Source organism: Bos mutus, chromosome 19 (assembly GCF_027580195.1).
Source record: "Bos mutus isolate GX-2022 chromosome 19, NWIPB_WYAK_1.1, whole genome shotgun sequence".
Lineage (NCBI taxonomy): Eukaryota > Metazoa > Chordata > Mammalia > Artiodactyla > Bovidae > Bos > Bos mutus.
This window is the reverse complement of record NC_091635.1, coordinates 33714671-33735526: the sequence shown is the minus strand read 5'-3', so window position 1 is coordinate 33735526 and position 20856 is coordinate 33714671. Positions and strand designations below refer to the sequence as shown.

At 42.0% G+C, this 20856-nt stretch overlaps 1 long non-coding RNA gene across 2 annotated transcripts in view; it reads left to right on the top strand.

The window, feature by feature from the left end:
- The window catches only part of LOC138992030 (uncharacterized), a 102401-nt gene that overhangs the window by 7461 nt on the left and 74084 nt on the right, over nucleotides 1–20856 (top strand). The window contains exon 1 of one of the 2 annotated variants that reach the window (XR_011467834.1): nucleotides 19433–19563. The exons of the other annotated variant lie outside the window; for it this stretch is intronic. This is a non-coding gene — a long non-coding RNA (uncharacterized lncRNA). Of the gene's footprint in view, nucleotides 1–19432; nucleotides 19564–20856 lie in introns of those variants that run through there. 2 annotated transcript variants of the gene reach the window in all.

The following is a 20856-nucleotide window of genomic DNA, read 5'->3' as shown; positions in this document are numbered from 1 at the left end:
AGCCTCAGACTGGGAGTGAATCATCAATTCCTCTGGTGATCAGGGCTTCAGACTTGAATTAAATTATACCACCAGCTTTCCTGGTTCTCCAGCTTGCAGATGGAAGATAATGGGACTTGCTTCCATAAATCCTTGAGTCAATTTCTATAATAAGTCTTAGGAATTCCCTGATTGTCCAGTGGTTAGGACTCTATGCTTTCATTGCCGGCAGCACGGGTTTGATCTCTGGTCAGAAAACTGAGATCCCACAAGCTGGGTGGCGTGGCCAAAAAAAAAAAGAATTGCTATAATAAATCTCTTCTATTATCTATCTAGCTGTCTATCCATCCATTCATCCTACTGGTTCTGTTTCTCCAGAGAACCCTGACTAATATAGACCATGAACTCCAACTTTTGTTTCCCAGGACAATCTCGAAATACTACTACTGGTACTAATACTATCACCATTGTGGATAAACTTAAAAAAATTTTTTTTTACTAATGTTCTGCTTCCTTTTTTTATAGTTGAACTACATCTACATTGTCAGAGCATATAGCCATTATATAACATATCTTTCTTTGCGCCCTCACTTGGTCTTACTTATGTAAGAAACTGTATTTAATGTTCACCACCAAGCCTTACACTGATGTCTCCCCAGTCATTTTGTTTTGTCTGAAGCTCATTTACCTGTAGATTCTTCAGAAAAGGCCCATTGGAATAATATTTCTTGAGTTCATAGATGTCTAGTAATTTTACTAGATTTTGTCATTCTGTGCTTCTGGAATGTTCTACCAGTGTGTCATTTCAAATATTTTTTTCCAGAAAGAATTTCTTGAATATAGTTTTACTGTTAATTGTTCTCTTATTTTGTTTTCTTCTTTAGGGTCTTCTGTTGTCCGTATTTTGGATCTTCTTGGTCACTCTTCAGTATCTGTCACTTTCTTTCAAATCCTTTTTTGTCCCTTCATCCAAAAATTTTAAAAAATATTTTCTTCTGTTTGACTGATTTCTTGTCAGGCACTACTGTTCAATTTATTTGCTCTTATTTCCTCTCTAGAATACTCTTTATTTCTTAAATTATTGTTTATTTCTTATTATTTCCAGAATGCTATCACGTCTTGTCTGAGTTTCAAATTCTTTATTTCTGTTATTTCATATCTTTTATTATTTTCTAGTGACTTTTAGCTCATCTGGAACTAGAAGTTTATGCTTGTCATCTGTTTTATGGTTGTCTTTGCGGAGTGCTTTCGTTGTCTGTTGGGATGTTACTCAGCTCTTTGTCTCCCTTTCTCTTTCCTTCAAAGAACTATGTGACCTCGAAATTTTTCTCTTGCTTCTTTTAATGTGAAATTCGTTTCCCTCAACTTTTTTTTCAGTTTATTTGTCTGTGCCAGGTCTTAGTGGCAGCATGCATGATCCTTAGTTGTGGCATATGAAAGCTTACTTATGAATAGTTGCAACATGAGGGATCTAGTTCCCAGACCAGCGATTGAACCCAGGCCCCCTGCTCTGGGAGCATGGAGTCTTAGCAACTGGACCACCAGAGAAGTCCCTAGTTTTTCTGAACTTTTCTTATAAGGTGGCATTCGGGAAAACTTTCCTTACTTCATAAAACTTCCTCTGATTTGGGGGCATGTCAAAAAATCAGGCAACTTGCTTTATGGTATTTCACCACTTTGGTCCGGAGGTTTTCTTTCCCTCCTGTCTGTTGTCCGTGTCCTGTTAACTTTTATTCTATTCCAAGTATTTTATCTTTTTGAGGTTCTGTCCTACGAAGAGGTTGGTTTTGCGAGTTCATAGGAGCTAGGCTGCTCCAGCTTCATCAGACCTTATTCCCATGGGTAGAGGAGCCTGGCAGGCTACAGTCCATGGGTCTGCAAAGAGCTGATCACAACCGAGTGACTGAGCACACTGGTTTTGGTTAAAACCCCTTCCAGCTTCAGCTGGTGTTCTCACATTGCTTGTCCTCATCCCAGTCAATGCCTTTGGGCTATTTTGGGGGTCTCCTGTTCTCAGTTCCATCAGGTGTAACTTCCTTATTGTTTCTTTCACATGGAACTGATACCATGAAGATCCTGGGGCTATTGATGCTTGGTACCCCTCTGCTTGCATTTTTGGAGTTTGTGAAAACACCTTGTCACTTGGTTTTGTTGAAAATGTTGTTCATGGGTTTTAGGTTTTGCTATCCATTTGTTCTGTCTGTTTTTATGTAAGAATTCAGAGAGATGAAAAATATGCTACTGATGCTGTCATCTTCCCAGAATCCTCTCCTGAGTTAATTCAATTATAAGTGTATTTTGTATTACAGTCCCTCTGGGAGTCTGCTCATAACTTATGGGTGTTGACATTTTGCTTCTGCTTGGGTCTGAGAAGGTTAAGGGTTTTAAATCTTAGCTGTTTAGGATACCACAATTAATGACCAAACATAAGGAAGCTAAAATATGAACATAGTAAATTGCCAACTCACATGAATTTTTAAAAAAACCTTTAAATTTAATTACAGCAGAAATATTTCTGAGGATGTGGGGATTGCTTTTAACAACAAATGAAAGAAACCATTTGTGTGTATATGCTTAGAATTAACACAGTGCAGCTTTCTTTTTATGGGGTACATATGCATAAATTACTTTATACATGCTCCATAGGATATAATATATTTGCATATATTATAAATTTTATTTTAATTTTATGGCTCTTGTACTTAGGAAATTGTAACAACTGGCAAAAAAGTTTTTGATTTTTAGTAGGCGGGCAATCATTCAATACTATCATTAGCTCTAAAAAGAATCTAGCATGGACTTTTAGAACTAGAAAAAGTCTTAAGTCTTTTTTCCAGACCAGAGATCCGGGCAATCCAGTTAGATTCTGCCTCCAGAACCTAACTCAACGTGTTTAAGTACACACAATTTTTTTTATTGAAATATAGTTGATTTACAATGTTGTATTAGTTTCAGGTTTACAGCAAGGTGATTCATATATATCTAGGCTTCCCAAGTGGCTCAGCAGTAAAGAATCCGCCTGCCAAGAGGAGACGCGGTTTTGATCCCTGGGATGGGAAGATCCCCTGAAGGAGGAAATGGAAACCCACTCCAGTATTGTTGCCTGGGAAATCCCATGGACAGCGGCGCCTGGCAGGCTACAGTCCATGGGGTTCCCAAAGAGTCAGACATGACTGAGCCACTGAGCACCACTATATATATTCAAGTATTCTTTTTCAGATTTTTCTCCATTATAGGTTATTCCAGGATATTGAATACAGTTCCCTATGCTATACAGTAGGTCCTTGTTGTTTATCTGGTCTACATATAGTAATGTATATCTGTTAATCCCAAACACCTAATTTGTCCCTCCCTTCCTGACTTCCCCCTTTGGTAACCATAAATCTGTTTCCTATATCTAGTACAGACAATTTTTTAACAATTAACAATCTCTGTAAGAAATAGCTTTCTGGTTTGGCTATCTATTTTCCTGCCAGATGAACTGAGGTGTACTGACAACAAGCATAACAGACAGAAACAGTACTTAAGCAGGACTTCAAAAAATTGTATCAGAGCTATGGTAGCTAGGAAACAGCAGCACAGATAGTGCAATGAAAAGGAATAGTTGAGGAGCCAGGGGTAACTCTAGGGCCATGTTATGATGCTATGCGAGTGGCATTGCACACAGTTGCCATAGCTACGGAGCTGCACGAGCTATAGACACGCAGACCCTATGTACCCACCCACTCTGCCGCTATTGCTTTCCACACCTGCCCCTCCGAGTTTTCTACAGCTCCAGTGTAAGGAGGAAAAGGCCATATGGCTTAAATCAAAATATTTTTTTCACTTCTAAAAATCAGAATACCAGAGATTCAGAGCAGAAGGCGAGGAAGCATTGGAAAACGCTTCTTTCCCAGGGGTCAGGAGGTTTCAGAACATCCATTTCAGGAGGAAAGGCTGGTGACCTTTAGTCGCCCACCTCCATGTCTGCTTTCATGTTCCTTTTTACCCTCTATTCCTCTCCTGGCGACATGGATCCTGTCTCTCTCTGCCTTCCCCACCCCCAACTCCTTGTCTTGACAGCAGCACCAGGGAGAGTTTTAATATTATTCAAAGGAATATATGTGGATTAAAGTGCTAGAGCAGGGGATTAGATATTTTGGTACTCTGTTTTCTTCCAAGGGGATTAAAGAAATTATTTTGGATGCCACTGCCAGTTTTAAAGCAAAACCAAGGTAAGCCAGGAAGGGGAAAAAAATCGTTGTTGGGGGTAGGGAGTAGGGAGGAAAACAAAGAGCAGGGACTTTCCTGGTGGTCCAGGGAGTGAGAAGAGAAGAACAGGCAGAGTACAGGGGGTTACAGGGTGGTGAAACTCTTCTATATAACATTTTAATAGTGGCTACATGTCATCACATATTTGTCCAAACCCTTTGACTGTGTGGATCACAATAAACTGGAAAATTCTGAAAGAGATGGGAATACCAGATCACTTGACCTGAGAAATATCTTTGAAATTTCAAAGAAATTTCACTTGAGGTCAAGAAATATCACTTGACCTCAGAAATATCCTGAGAAATATTTACTTGAGAAATCTGTATGCAGGTCAGGAAGCAGCAGTTAGAACTGGACATGGAACAACAGACTGGTTCCAATTAGGAAAAGGAGTACGTCAAGGCCGTATATTGTCACCCTGCTTATTTAACTTATATGCAGAGTACATCATGAGAAACGCTGGGCTGAAGGAAGCACAAGTTGGAATCAAGAATGCCAGGAGAAATATCAATAACCTCAGATATGCAGATGACACCACCCTTTTGGCAGAAAGTGAAGAACTAAAGAGCCTCTTGATGAAAGTGAAAGAGGAGAGTGAAAAAGTTAGCTTAAAGCTCAACATTCAGAAATTAAGATCATGGCATCTGGTCCCATTGCTTCATGGGAAATAGATGGGGAAACAGTGGACACAGTGGCTGACTTTATTTTTTTGGGCTCCAAAATCACCACAGATGGTGATTGCAGCCATGAAATTAAAAGACGCTTGCTCCTTGGAAGGAAAGTTATGACCAACCTAGATAGCATATTGAAAAGCAGAGACATTACTTTGCCAACAAAGATCTGTCTAGTCAAGGCTATGGTTTTTCCAGTGGTCGTGTATGGATGTGAGAGTTGGACTATAAAGAAGGCTGAGCACTGAAGAATTGATGCTTTTGAACTGTGGTGTTGGAGAAGACTCTTGAGAGTCCCTTGGACTGCAAGGAGATCCAACCAATCCATCCTAAAGGAGATCAGTTCTGGGTGTTCATTGGAGGGACTGATGTTTGAAGCTGCAACTCCAATACTTTGGCCACCTGATGTGAAGAGCTGACTCATTTGAAAAGACCCTGATGCTGGGAAAGATTGAGGGCAGGAGGAGAAGGGGACAACAGAGGATGAGATGGTTGGATGGCATCACTGACTCGATGGACATGGATTTGGGTGGACTCTGGGAGTTGGTGATGGACAGGGAGGCCTGGCGTGCTGCAGTTCATGGGTCACAAAGAGTTGGACACGACTGAGCGACTGAACTGAACTGACAGACTGTGCCACATCAAGAGTCAATTCTAGGACCTTCAGGTGGTTAAGACATTACCTTCTAATCCAGGGGGTGCGGGTTCGATCCCAGGTGAGGGAGCTAAGATCCCACATGCTCCATGGCCAAAAAACCAAATCATAAGACAGAAACAATAATGTAACAAATTCAGTAAAGACTTTAAAAATGGTCCACATCAATAAACAACAACAAAACACTTGGGCTTCCCTGGTGGTCCAGTGGTTAAAAATCCACCTACTAATGCAGAGAACATGGATTCGATCCCTGGTCTGGGACGATCCCCCATGCCACAGGGCAAGTAAACCCGTGTGCCACAACTACTGAGCGAAAATGCTTAAAGCCTGTGCTCTGCAACAGGAGAAGCCACCACCATGAGAAGCCCACGCACTGCAACAGAGTAGCCCCTACTTGCCACATCTAGAGAAAGCCCACGAACAGCAACAAAAACTCAGCATGGCCAAAAATAAATAAATAAATCTTAAAAAAAAAATAAGCCTTTAAAAAACAAAAACATAGAACAGAAGAAGGAAGCATCCTGGGTATAATTAGGGAGGTCTGCAGGTATCACCCTGGATTTGGGGGTGGTAAGATGAACAACGATAAACACAGGGGATGGTGCCCAGCATAACATGTAATTATCCCTGGTGGACTCTACCTGATGACATAACTTGTCAAGTGTGGAACTTACTTCTTCACATTCATAGATATAATGTGAACTGAATGGCTGAGGGACTTTCTGAACCTACTTTGGAATTTTCCATGAAGCCTCCAGATCCTTTACACACACATTCTTTCTCTGCTCATCCCACATAAGACAGTTCTGTCCTGAATGTCTTAAACTGGTGTGGCAGAGAGGAAAGATAGCTTTGCCATCTGCATTAGTTTCCTAGTTAGTTGCCATAACAAAGAACCACAAACTAGGTGACTTAGAACAACAGAAATTTATTATCTCACAGTTCTGGAGACTGTTGTTGTTGTTCAGTCGCCAAGCCGTGTCTGCCTCTTTGTGACCCCGTGGTCTGCAGCACACCAGGCTTCCCTGTGCCTCACCATCTCCCAGAGTTTGCCCAAGTTCATGGCCATTCCATCGGTGATGCCATCCAACCATCTCATGCCCTCTTCTCCTCCTGCCTTCAATCTTTCCCAGCATCAGGGTCTTTAACAATGAGTTGGCTCTTCCCATCAGGTGGCCAAAGTATTGGAGCTTCAGCTTCAGCATCAGTCCTTCCAATGAATATTCAGGGTTGATTTCCTTCAGGATTGACTGGTTTGATCTCCTTGCTGTCCAAGGGACTCTCAAGAGTCTTCTCCAGCACCAGAGTTCAAAGGCATCAATCCTTTAACACTCTGCCTTCTTTATGGTCCAACTCTCACATGACATCCAAAATCATACTTCTGAAACCTGCTGGTGAATCCTTGCTTGCCCAGTCCTAGCTTACCCTGGTTTGCCTGTAGTCCTTACTATTCCTTGGTTTGTAGATACATCCCTCCAATCCTGCAGTATCATGTGGAGGTCTCCCTGTGCCTCATCATGACATCGTTTTTCACAAGGACGCCCAACAAACTGGATTACAGTTACATATATTCACTGGACTCTTTATTGAAGTAAAGTGAAGTGAAGTCTCTCAGTTGTGTCCGACTCTTTGCGACCCCATGGACTGTAACCTACCAGGCTCCTCTGTCCATGGGATTTTCCAGGCAGTAGTACTGGAGTGGATTGCCATTTCCTTCTCCACTGGATCTTCCCGACCCAGGGATCGAACCCAGGTCTCCCACATTTTAGACAGACGCTTTACTGTCTGAGCCACCAGGGAAGTCCTATTTATTACTATTTATTACTCAGCCATAAAAAGGAACAAAATTGAGTCATTTGTAGAGACACAGATGGACCTAGAGAGTGTTATACAGAGGGAAGTAAGTCAGAAAAAGAAAAACAAATATGGTACATTAATGCATATATATGGAATCTATAAAAATGGTATATAGATGATCTTATTTGCAAAGCAGAAATAGAGACACCAATGTAGAGAACAAGTGTATGGATACCAAGGGGGAAGGGGAGGGGTGGGAAGAATTGGGAGACTGAGATTGACATATACATATATACTATTGATAAGTATGTATAAAATAGATAACTAATCAAAACATACTATATAGCACAGGGAACTCTATTGAATGCACTGTGGTGACCTGAATGGGAAGGAAGTCCAAACGGGAGAGGATTTATGTATATGTATGGCTGATTCATTTTGCTGTGCAGTAGAAACCAACACAACATTGTTATGCTATACTCCACTAAAAATTTATTTTTATAAGTGGAAAGAATTAAATACTGAAAAAAAAAAACTGGATTAGAGGCCCACCCTACTTCAGTATGATCTTACTCCTTACCTCTTACACAATTTATTTATTTATTGGGCTCATTTATTTAATAAAAAAAATAGTTGAGTATATTTTAAGCAGCATTTCTATGTGCATGGACTTGGAAATGGGGCTCTTTTAAATTACCTCCATTCTCCATATTGAGCAGAATTTCCCATCTTTTAAGATGAATAGCCTTTAAATGAATGAGTTAATAAGATGTTAGCTAGAAGGTTATGAAGAGTCATGAAAGACTTTTTTAGAGGTGAGAGATGACCATTACCTATGCACAAGGAGAGAGACCATGGACAAGGGAGAAATGACAGATCAGGAATGAGAGGGAGTAATATGTGTAGAAACAAGGCTTGAATCAAGAATGGAAGATCTTGGGATTTGGAGCACAGATAGAGGAATTAGCTTTGAATGAGAGTAGCTTCACTTCTTCCTTAAAAACAGGAAAGCAGGAAAGAAAGGGTACAGGCTTTCTTCAGTTATTGGGGAGAGTCTAGAAACAGGGGTCAGATACCTTTGTTTTCTCTGTGGTTGGATATAGGGTGAGCAATGGAGTTGGAAGCCTGGGAAGCATGGAAGCTTTGCAGTATCAGCTGTGAGGAACAGGAGAATGAGTCACATATGCATACATACAAGGAATTCCAAATAGACAAGCCTAGGATGGAAATTGTGATTTATAATGCACCAATACAGAGGCTAGGTAATGTATTTAGGGGCTGAGTAAGCCCTAAACTGCTCACAAAGAGACAGTAGAGAAGTACGTAGTTGAGTTGGTAGAGGGTTAGCATTTGCAAGGCAGTCACAAGTAAAGGACAGTCAGGTAGGGGTCCAGAGGATGGGAAGCGAGTGGATGAAGTGATGAAGTACAAAAGTTGAGCTGACCTTGAACTAAACCCATCCCCCAGTGGTAACAGGAAAATGGAACAGACTGGACAAAGGTCGATGACAGCGCCCCAGTGGCACCTCCAGAAATGGCAGCATCACTCAGGATGCAGTGTTGCTGTTGTGAGCAGGTTTTCTACCTACCCCTTCGGTAACAATTGTCCTGTCATTGTGGTGACAAGTACACTCTATTTTTGCTTTTGCTATTATATACATATATATAATTTAATTGTGTGTGTGTGAGGAGGGGCCGTTGCACTGGATCTTTGTTGCTTTGCACTTGCTTTTTCTCTAGTTTCGGTGAGTAGAGTCTACTCTTCGTTGTGGTGCTCAGGCTTCTCATGGTAGTGTCTTCTCTTCTTGTGGCTCCCTGGCTCTAGGGCATGAGCTCAGTAGTTCTGGCATACCAGTTTAGCTGCTCCATGGCATGTGGAATCTTCCCAGACCAGGTATCAAACCTGTGTCCCCTGCATTGGCAGGCAGACCAGGTGCCACCAGGGAAGTCCGCTGTTGCTAATCTTGGTACATAGATTCACTATCTCCAGAAGTCTTTAAACTCCCCGAGAGTGAGCATGAGATAGGTATGGCCAGTACTCAACCCTATTGAACACAGTCCTTAGATCAGGCCATTACATTGGTCTTTGACCTTTGGATCAGGTGTCCAGCCTTGGCCCAATCAGCTGAGGTCAGGGTGATGGGGTCATACGGCATGTACTTGATGCATAAGGGGCTTCTCAGAAATGTCAAAGACTTCTCACAATACTTTCCAGAAAGAATAAAACTGCAAGCAGGACTATTCTCATAAACATTGGAATAACATTTCTCCTCTTGGACTTTCTGACAGATCTCCATCCATTTCTCTCTTCTCTCCCATTTGGGGAGCTGGACATGGTTCAAAAAATTCCCTTTATAGAGCACCTAATTTTGTAAGTTGCATATGTTGTAGCTGCTTGAAAATTTACTCCACCCACACTCCCTATTCACATACACACATAAATAAGTTTATACACTTATATATATATATAACCTTGGATCCTGTTTTTGAGGAAGAAATGAATTATTTTCTACACATAGCTTTCTTTCTGGTGTGCTGATATTAACAGTAGTAATGTAGAATCTTCCAAAGTGTGACAAAATGAATGGTTTCAGTTTCAAGGTGGAATTTTTTACCACTTAATATAAAACATTCTGGCAATGTCTGCCAATGTCTATTATCTAGAGTAGGGCTCTGCAAACTCTTTCTGTAAGGAACCAGAGAGGAACTATTTTAGGTTTTATATCACAACCACTATCCATCACAACCACTCAACTCTCTCTTTGTAGGACTAACACAGCCGTAGACAATATGTGTATCAATGAGTGTGGCTGTGTTCCAGTAAAATTTTATTTACAAAAGCAGACAGCAGGCTGGACTTGGCCCAAGCTTGTAGTTCACTGATTCCCTATCTAGAGGATAATTATTTATGGCTTCTCCTGTTAGGCTGGGTAAGAGCTGAACCTCCCAATAGTAGTGTTTTTCTAACAGATGGCCTGGAGGTTCACAGCTCTATTGACTTTCCTTATGTAGATGTAGTTACACAATAATAAATAACTGAAGGTCACCACATCACACAGCTCTGGAGCCATGCAGTGCCTGGCCTGTGTGGCCATATGCAGCAGCACTGAATGTATTTAAAGTGTTTTTCTGCTGTTCCAATCTGAGACCAGATTGAAGAAGTGAAGTGAAAGTCGCTCAGTCACGTCTGACTCTTTGCGACCCCGTGGACTGTAGCCTGCCAGGCTCCTCTGTCCATGGAATTCTTCAGACAAGAATACTGGAGTAAGTAGCTGTTCCCTTCCCCAGGGGATCTTCCCAACCCGGGGATCGAACCCAGGTCTCCTGCATTACAGGTGGATTCTTTACCGTCTGAACTATCAGGGGCAAAGGAATACGATGTGTGTTCAGTTATTTAAACATCCAACATATTGGTTCAGACACTGTGACAACAGCCAATAATATATCAATTAAGATCCTTGTCCTTAAGGAGCTTGTGGTTTAGTAAGGTGTTTGCTAGAGCTGCCCAAACAAAGTACCACAAACTAAGTGGCTTAAAAAAAAACAAATTTGAGACTTCCCTGGTGGTCCAGTGGTTAGCAGGCTTGCAACGCAAGGGGACGCAGGTTTGATCCCTGGTCTGGGAACTAACATTCCACATGCCATGGAGCAACTTAGCCCGTGCATGGCAACTACTGAGCCCACACGCCACAACTAGAGAGTCTGTGCAACACACTGAAAGGTCCCGTGTGGCACATCAAAGATGGAAGATCTCAAGTGCTGCAACTAAGACCCAGTGCAGCCCAAAAACCAAATAGGAAAATCATCACTAACTCTGAGTGTTACTCACTCAGTCGTGTCAGACTCTCTGCGATCAAACTTGGGTCTTCTGCATTGAAGGCAGATTCTTTACTGTCTAAGCCACCAGGGAAGCCCTGTCACTATTATTTTAAAACACACACACACACAGAAAGTTATTATCTCAGAGTTCTGGAGGTTAGAAGTCTGAAATCAAGTTAAGAGCTGGGCCACGCTTCCTCTGAATGGGAATCCTTCCTAGACTTCCTAGACATGGGAAGGAATTCCTTCCTAGACATGGGAGAATCCTTCCTAGACTCTTAGCTTCTGGTGGTTTGCCTGCAATCTCTGCCTTATAACTGCAGCTCTTCAATTTCTGCCTCTATCATCACATGGCATTCTCCCCTCTTTTGTCTGTGTCTCTCTCTCTTTTCCTCTTCCATTAAGGATACCAATCATAATAGATTCAGAGCCCACCCTACTCTAGTATGACCTCATCTTCTCTGAGCTAATTATATCTGCAACAACCCTATTTCCAAATAAGGTCATACTCTGAAGTACAAGGAGTTGGGACCTCAACACATCTTTTTTGTGGGGGACACAATTCAGTCCCTAACACAAAGTGAGAATATGTGTGAAATGAATGTGAAAACTTAGGGGTGCTATGATGGAAGTTGGTGTCGAGTACACGGTGAGGGCAGAGAGAGAGAAGATAAACTTTACCTGGGAGAGTCAGGAAAGGTGGTATGAATGAGGTGAAGCTTGAGCAGATTTTGGAAAATGATGCTGAATGTTTTCCAGGTGCAGATGGGGTGTGAGCTGGGCCTGGGGATTGGAAGAGCGTTCCCTGTTGGAGCAGCAAGAGAGGCAGGAAGTAACTGTAGTATGATGTAACCCATTTCATAATGGTCCAGTACAACCTGAGAGGGCTTTAGGCTTCCTGTTTTCCAAAGAAATAAAAGTGAGGTCTAAACACTTTGGCTATTCGATGCATCCATGAGTTAAGATCACTGGCAGCTTCAAAATTTCAATACAGAAGGGGATCAGGAGGATAATCTAATTGGAAGGTTTGTGACTAATCAAAGCTGCTGCTGCTGCTGCTAAGTCACTTCAGTCATGTCCGACTCTGTGCGACCCCATAGCTACATGTGCATAAAAACACTGTTTTTCTCTAGTTTTGCTTAGTTTTCCTGTTATAGATGAATAAAGATAGCAATGCTGTCTAAAGATGCCTTCATTAGCACTTAACATAAAATGGAGAAAATTGAATATTTCTTTTTAAAAGTACTCATTTTTATTGATTAGTTTGGCTGCACCTGGTCTTTGTTGTGGCATGGAGGATCTTTAGTTGTAGTGTGTGGGATCTAGTTCCCCGACCAGGGATGGAAACTTGGCCTCCTGCTTTGGGAGCGTGAAGTCTTAGCCACTGAACCACCAGGGAAGTCCCAACTGCATGTTTCAAAGAGTAAGCACACTCAGAGGTGGCTTGAAGGGCCAGTGATGGAGACTGGAAAAGCACCAACCCTCCTCCTGGCCTCTCACCCATTCACATCTCTAGGGATTGAGTGTTGATTCTGTTCCTAACACTGTACTAAGTGCGTTGCTGCTGCTGCTGCTAAGTCGCTTCAGTCGTGTCCGACTCTGTGTGACCCCATAGACGGCAGCCCACCAGGTTCCCCCGTCCCTGGGATTCTCCAGGCAAGAACACTGCAGTCGGGTACTAAGTGTTACATGCATTATATCTCATTATCCCTAATTTATAGAAGAAGGCAGTGAGGTTGAGAGGGGTTAAATACATTCCCTCACTCAAACAACTAGTAATTTCATTTTAATGATCATCTAAAAAAATTATAATAAATACGTGAACTAGGATGCTGCCCTGTCCAACACAGTAGCCACTAGCCACATATGTCTATTTGAATGAAAATTAATTATTGAATAAAAATTCCGTTCTTGGGTTACACTAGTCCTGTTTAAGTTCTCCATAGTCACATGTGGCCAGGGGCCGCCATGTTGGACAATGCCAGATATAGAACATTTTAACTAAGAATAAGATGAATACTTTATCACTGAGTGCTAGCTCAGGATTTTGCTCCTGTTTGCTTTGTGTCTGTGATCATTTTGGCATGACCTGGCATTCCTAATTGTCCCAGGCTAATAAGAATAGAGTTGGCCTTAGTATGGAAATAATGCATTACCACTGTATTAATGAAGATAATCTAATAGTTCAAATAAAGAAAAATGGAGAGATTATTTCATAAATGCACCAACATCAAAAGAGCCTGCCCTGTGGCGATCAGTACCCTGTTTACTCTGTAATCAGTTATGGAGTTGCTGCAAAATAGCATCATTCATCTCATTAAATTAGTACTGTCTATTTAAATATCATTGGCTCCTTAGTTTTACTTAAATTTATTATTTAAAAGAAGCCTTTGGTTTATAAGAAGTATAACTTTTAGGGATTTGCACCTAGTTTTATTTTTTTGTATAGATTTCTTTGTTTCTTTGTTTGGCTGTGGTGGGTCTTTGTTGCTGCACATGGGCTTTCTCTGATTGCTGCAAGCAGGGGCTGGCTACCCATTGCAATGGGTTCTCTTGTTGCAGAGCACGGGTTCTAGGGCTTCAGTAGCTGCAGCACATGGGCTCAGTAGCTGTGACTCACGGGTCCTAGAGTGCTGGCTCAGTAGTTCTGGCCCACGGGTTTAGTTGCTCCGTGATACATGGGATCTTCCCAGACCAGGTGACCCTTGAATTTCAAGGCGAATTCTTGACCACTGAAGCACCAGGGAAGACCTGCACCTAGTTTTTGTGTGTACATACTAAGATAACATTTATACTAAGGATAATTTAAATAACTTATTCAACTTATATGCAGAGTACATCATGCGAAATGCTGGGCTGGATTAAGCACAAGCTGGAATCAAGATTGCCAGGAGAAATATCAATAACTTCAGTTATGCAGATGACACCACCCTTATGGCAGAAAGTGAAGAAGAACTAAAGACCCTCTTGATAACCGTGAAAGAGGAGAGTGAAAAAGTTGGCTTAAAACTCAACATTCAGAAAAACTAAGATCATGGCATCTGGTCCCATCACTTCATGGCAAATAAATGGGGAAACAATGGAAACAGTGACAGACTATTTTTTTGGGCTCCAAAATCACTGCAGATGGTGACTGCAGCCATGAAATTAAAAGACGCTTGCTCCTTGGAAGAAAAGCTATGACCAATCTAGATAGCATATGAAAAAGCAGGGACATTATTTTGCCAACAAAGGTCCATCTAGTCAAAGCTATGGTTTTTCCAGTAGTCATGTATGAATGTGAGAGTTGGACTATAAAGAAAGCTGAGCATCAAAGAATTGATGCTTTTGAGTTGTGGTGTTGGAGAAGACTCTTGAGAGTCCGTTGGACTGCAAGGAGATCCAACTAGTCCATCCTAAAGGAAATCAGTCCTGAATATTCATTGGAAGGACTGATGCTGAAGCTGAAACTGGAATACTGGCCACCTGATGCAAAGAACTGACTCATTGGAAAAGACCCTGATGCTGGGAAAGATTGAAGGCAGGAGGAGAAGGGGATGACAGAGGATGAGATGGTTGGATGGCATCACCGACTCAATGGACACGAGTTTGAGTAAGCTCCGGGAATTGGTGATGGACAGGGAAGCCTGGGATGCTTCAGTCCATGGGGTCACAAAGAGTTGGACACAACTGAGTGACTGAACTGAACTGAATTTAAATAAATATAAGAATCACTGGAGAATTTTCATTCCTCTTAGAAGAATTCATTTTAAGGACTTCCCTGGTGGTCCAGTGGTTAAGAACCTGCCTTGCAAAGCAGGGGAGGCGGGTTCCATCCCTGGTCGGGAAACTAAGATCCCACATGCTGCAAAACAACTGAGCACTGCCACTACTGAAGCCCAAGCACCATAACTAGAAAGTCCGTGGGCTGCAGTGAAAGGCCCAGATGACACAAGGAAGATCCTGTGTGCCACAACTAAGACTGGATGCAGCCAAATAAATATTAAATAAATATTCATTAAAAAAAAAAAAAGAATGGGTCATTATATTACCCAAGATTGAGAAACACTATGAAAGCCTTTAGGATGAAGAGACCTGAACACCTTACCTGTAACACATAGTCCCAGGCCCACAGAGTGGTATGATTGTCAGGATCCTATCAAATCTGGATGAACTAGAGCCTCATAGCTCAGTTGGTAAAGAATCTACCTGCAATGCAGGAAACCCCAGTTGGAGTCCTGGGTCAGGAAGATCCGCTGGAGAAGGGATAGCCTATCCACTCCAGTGTTCTTGGGCTGCCCTTGTGGCTCAGCTGGTAACGAATGGGCCTGCAATGTGAGAGACCTGGGTTGGGAAGATCCCCTGGAGAAGGGAAATAGCTCCTGCTATTCTGTCCTGGAGCACTCTATGACTGTATAGTCCATGGGGTTGCAAAGAGTCGGACACAACTGAGCGATTTTCACAATAGCAAGAGCCCTCTTGGGCACCAGTATGCCATAATTCTACCCAGGGGTATATGTTATACATATTTTTAACTTTATTTATTTTTGGCTGCACTGGGCCTTCATTGCTGCGTGTGTGCTTTCTCTAGTTGCAGAGACGGGGGCTACTCTTTGTTGCAGGGCACAGGCTTCTCATTGCGGTGGCCTCTCTTGTTGCAGGGCACAGGCTCTAGGCATATGGTCTTCAGCAGTTGCTGCTCAGGGTCTCTAGATTGTGAACTCAGTAGCCATGGCACACAAGCTCAGCTGCTCCGAGGCATGTGGAATCTTCCCTGACCAGGAATCGAACCCATGTCCCCTGAATTAGTAGGCGGATTCTAATCCACTGGATCACCAGACCCTACCCAGAGATATATTATTAACAGAAGACCAACTGCAGCTGTGGCAAGACTTTCACACTGACAAAGCACACTTTTCTAATTACCCCCTGTTCTAGAATTCTGACAGTGAAACTTGATTTACACCATTCCTAAATGCTGATTTTCCCACCACCTCATTCATAGTTCTTAGTACACAGAACATGTTTGTAGTGAGGAAGGAGACCACAAAGCCAGACTTATATTTCTCATTTTCTGGCTCATGAATATTTGTTTTTTCCTCGTCTTCATCAAATCAACTATTCTCAAGCACCTCATGGATGGGAAATAGGACTTGAGAGCATCATTTTTATATTACCACTTCACAATGTTTTACCAAAAGATTTCATGTCTTCTCACTTAATCCCTGGCCTCCAGCTTCCCCCTTGAAATCTGCAGATGAGTTTCACACTCTCAGAGGCAAACACCGCTTTTCTCGCCATAAATGAGAAACAGGTGTATCTAGGCTGGGCTATCTCACTGGGTGCACCCCAGGGCTACCATCAGCTCAAGCTGGTCTTTTCACTGTGATTGCAGTCATCAGAGAAGCCTATTCAGGCAACTCCTACATCACTGGGGAAGTAAACTATTATTTTTAGTGGTTTTGTAGATTACGTTGAGACTCCTTATTTATGTTGTTGCCCAGAATATGTATCCCCAGAACCTTGAATTTCTTACCTCTTATTTCTGAAAAATGCTTGGTAAATATTCCCACTATTTGCTGCAAAATGAGACTTCAGGAAGACACAGGTTCTTATGTAAGCAGCAAATAAGCTCCCAAAACCTATGAACTGGAAGGATACTGCTACTGCTACTCCTAAGTCACTTCAGTCGTGTTTGACCCTCAGCGACCCCATGGACCACAGCTTTCCAGGCTCCTCTGTCCATGGGATTTTCCAGGCAAGAGTGCTGGAGTGGGGTGCCATTGCCTTCTCCGGGGAAGGATATTAGAAACTGCTAAAAAAAAAAAAAGAAAAAAAACACCTGCTTACCACCTTTCAGTATCCCCCAAAGATATGCAAACTAATACTCACAAGAGTTTTTGAACTTCACTTCCCTCCCCTTGAGAAGTTTCTGGTTGTTAAGTAAGGCCATCTTTTACTCAGACTTTTGCAAGTGGAATTATAATTGTTGAAGTTCAATTATGCTACACTAATAATAGTGTTCACCACTTATTTGGCTCTTACTCTATACTAGATACTCTGCCAAGCTGTTTATGTGTTTTATTTATTCCTTACGACTACTTAGTGAAGGTAGGTAGTATTATCTCTATTTTATAGATTTAAAAACCAAAGGAGAAATGGGGAGGCTTAGAAATTAGTCTGAGGTCATGTAGATGCTGAACGTCTGAGTCAAGATTTGAATTCAGAACTTCATGAAATCCCAAGCCCACACTCTTAGCCTTGCAAACAGTAATAAAATAAGACTATATATAATAATTTGCCATATTCGAGTTAATTTGTTGTTACTTCTCAATCTAAGCATTCTGATTTTTTTTTTTTTTTTTTTTAATTAGAGGAGGGATTGGGGGCAAGAGGAGAAGGGGAGGAGAGAGGATGAGATGGCTGGATGGCATCACTGACTCGATGGATGTGAGTCTGAGTGAACTCCGGGAGTTGGTGATAGACAGGGAGGCCTGGCGTGCTGCGATTCATAGGGTCGCAAAGAGTCGGACACGACTGAGCGACTGATCTGATCTGATCATTGCTTTTTGGGGTCCAGGTGGCTCCGTGGTAAAGAATCTGCCGGCCAAGCAGAAGCCATGGGTTCGATCCCTGGGTCAGGAAGATCCCCTGGGTCAGGAAGATCCCCTGGAGAAGAAAACGGCAGCCCACTCCAGTATTCTTGTCTGCAAAATCCCATGGACAGAGGAGTGTGGTGGGCTATAATCCCTGGGGTTGCAAAAGAGTCAGACAGGACTGAGCAACTAAAGAACAACATTGTTGCTTTAGAGTATTGTGTCAGTTTCTGCTGCACAGAAAGTGAATCAGCCACCTGCATATGTATTAATATGTATTAATATATCCCTCTTTTCTTGGATTTCCTTCCCATTTAGGTTACCACAGAGCATTGAGTAGCGTTCCCTATGCTATACAGTAGGTTCTCATTAGTTATCTATTTTATACACAGTAGTGATTTTCAATATTTACTTCCCATTTTCGGGAAAATGTCAAGACAAAGTTTCACTATGGTCAGTTACAGATCATTCTTAAGTTATATCGCATGGTATCAGCAACTCAAATATCCTTCACAAAGTACCTTTTCTCCCTGCCCCCGTCCCCCCCACTTAGTTCACGAGGTTTGGCCCTGAGTCCCCAAAGCACTTTCATCTGTAGTCAGAGAGTCCTTATGAAGAGAACTGATGCCCCTTTTCATCCCAAGGTGAACTCTCAGCAGTGCTCTGCAATCAGGACTTCACTTCTCCAAGTGGGGTCACCTTTGCCAGAGAGTTCAGCCACCCACAGCTGGGCGTCCACGGGACAGGAACAGAATAATGAATTGCCCACTTGAAGATTCAAGGGGAATTTTGAGAGCCTGGTGTTTTTCCAGGTTCTTGGTAAGCATCCTAGTTTCAGTAAAAAAATTACTGCTCTTTAGAAAAGCACAAGCAGGGTTTACATTCAGATTACTTTTGGAGAATCTTGGTATTTCTTTTGAGTATCCTTAGGTAATCTTTGATAAGTAACTCCATAAACCCTAGAGTAGCCAGTTTGTTGTAAACTCAGCTTTGCCCTCCTCACTCTGCCCCCACGTTCAGGTCCAGGAGCATACTCAGAAGCCGGCTTGCTGGTGCTTGTGCTCAGTTGTGTCTGACTCTTCGTGACCCCAGGGACTGCAGCCTGCCAGGTTCCTCTGTCCATAACATTTTCCAGGCAAGAATATGGAGTGGGTTGTCATTTCCTCTTCCAGGGGATCTTCCTGACCCAGCGATCGAATCCACGTCTCCTGCATTGCCAGGCAGATTCTTTGCCACTGAGCCACCTGGGAAGCCCTATCTACTCATTATTTTTGCCCCTTATCAGTTTATTTAGGGGAAAATGTATCCCCAGAGAAGTGTAACAGTTTGACAGGTACTAACTGGTTAGTTATTTCACATGCTGTAAAACCTCTTCCATAAAATTTATCTAATGTGGAATTTGTGATGTTTGTTCTGAACTTGTCCAAAGTTTGTGTTTGCACCAGAATTACAAGGATTTGCTAGGCAAATAAATAATGTCTGCATAATAGTAACTTGCAAAGAAAAGAGCTTAAAGTGAAGGGAGTAAAAAAGTCTTTTGCTATGAACTGAATTGCATATCCCCCAAATTTGTATGTTGACGCCCCAACCCCAAATGCAATGGTACTTAAGGAGGCCCTTTGAGAGATAATTAGGTTCAGGTGAGGTCAGGAGGGTGGGATCTATGAGGGGAGTCAGTGTCTGATCAGAAGAGATAGCAGTGAGCTTATGCACTCACTCTGCCTTGAGTAGCCAGCTAGTTGGGTCGTCTGCAAACCAGGAAGCAAACCCCACCATGTCAGCTCCCTGATTTCAGACTTGAAGCCGCCACAACCGTGAGAAAATTAATTTCTGTTATTTAAGCCACACAGTTACGATGTTATGGTAACCTGAGCTGATAAATGTATCTTTCATGTCTTTAGAAGTCCCTATTTGCATGTAAAGCTAATTAGTAATTTTACAGTTATCATTTATGTGTGTGTTCATTAAAGGAAAGCTAAGCCTCTCCTTGGCCGATGTTTTTTTATGATACTCTTTAACTTGGAAGTGATAAAACTGCCTTTTAAAACATTGTATAGGGCAGCTTTTTCAATAGTTTGGACAGAGTTGTAGCCAATTAGCCAGAATTTGTGAATTTTTATTCTTTTGCCCCCAAACTCTGAAGAAGTTATTATGTATCATAACACGTTATAACCTATTAAACACTTGGGCATATTTCTCACAGCAGAATTGTGTATCTTATTAAACGAACATTGAAATGGAATGAATTTATGTGAATAATTGTTGAAGCTGGGTATCGAGTATGTGGGGTTTGTTGTATTATTCGCTCTATGTTTGATGTTTGTGGACATTTTAAGATGTTGATAATACAGAGTTTTAAATGATTATGTACACATGGGCTATGTATGAGCTAATGTGTTGACAAATTGACCTTGCAACAATATAAGTGTGGTTGCTTAGCTGTGTTTTGGTCCATAACCAGTTTTTTTTTTAATGGAAAAAAAACACAATCTCCTGGTCTTTTCTTCAAAAGTGCAAACCGTGCCAGCTGATTTGAATGAGAGAGAATGTTTTTCACTCTATTTTCACAGCTGTCTTATCAGTTTCCTAAACTCAATTAGGGTGGAGCACAGGAATTTCAATATGAGGGGACTAGGGGCTTTGTTGTGGTCTGAAGATAATGTTATCTTCCTGGGCTAACCTCTTAGAGTGAAGACATTTCCCCAGAGGGGGAAAAAGTAGCGCCTTAAAGATGTCTTCATAGACTTTGCAGAATGGTTGAAACTTAACAGTCTATGGAGAACTCTGCCAGCCTCGTGGGAAAATGATTTGGTATTCAATTGTTTTCACTTGGGCACTTTCCCAGACTAGATAAAGCCTCTCCATTCCATCCTACCCCTCCTCCACCCTAAAATTCCCTGAACCCTAGGTGTGGCAGGCTTGCTTTTGTTCAGGATGAAATAGGGCAAGAACTTTCAGGTAGATAAGGAAAGTACCCTTTCAGTTTCTTGCCTGCTGACGTCATGCCTGTGTTCTCTTGGCTTCAGTGTGGAAATGAGAATTTCCACAATTTTAGAGGGAGTGTCTGTTACTGTTCATCACGAGCTGAATAATTATTTAGGTTCTTG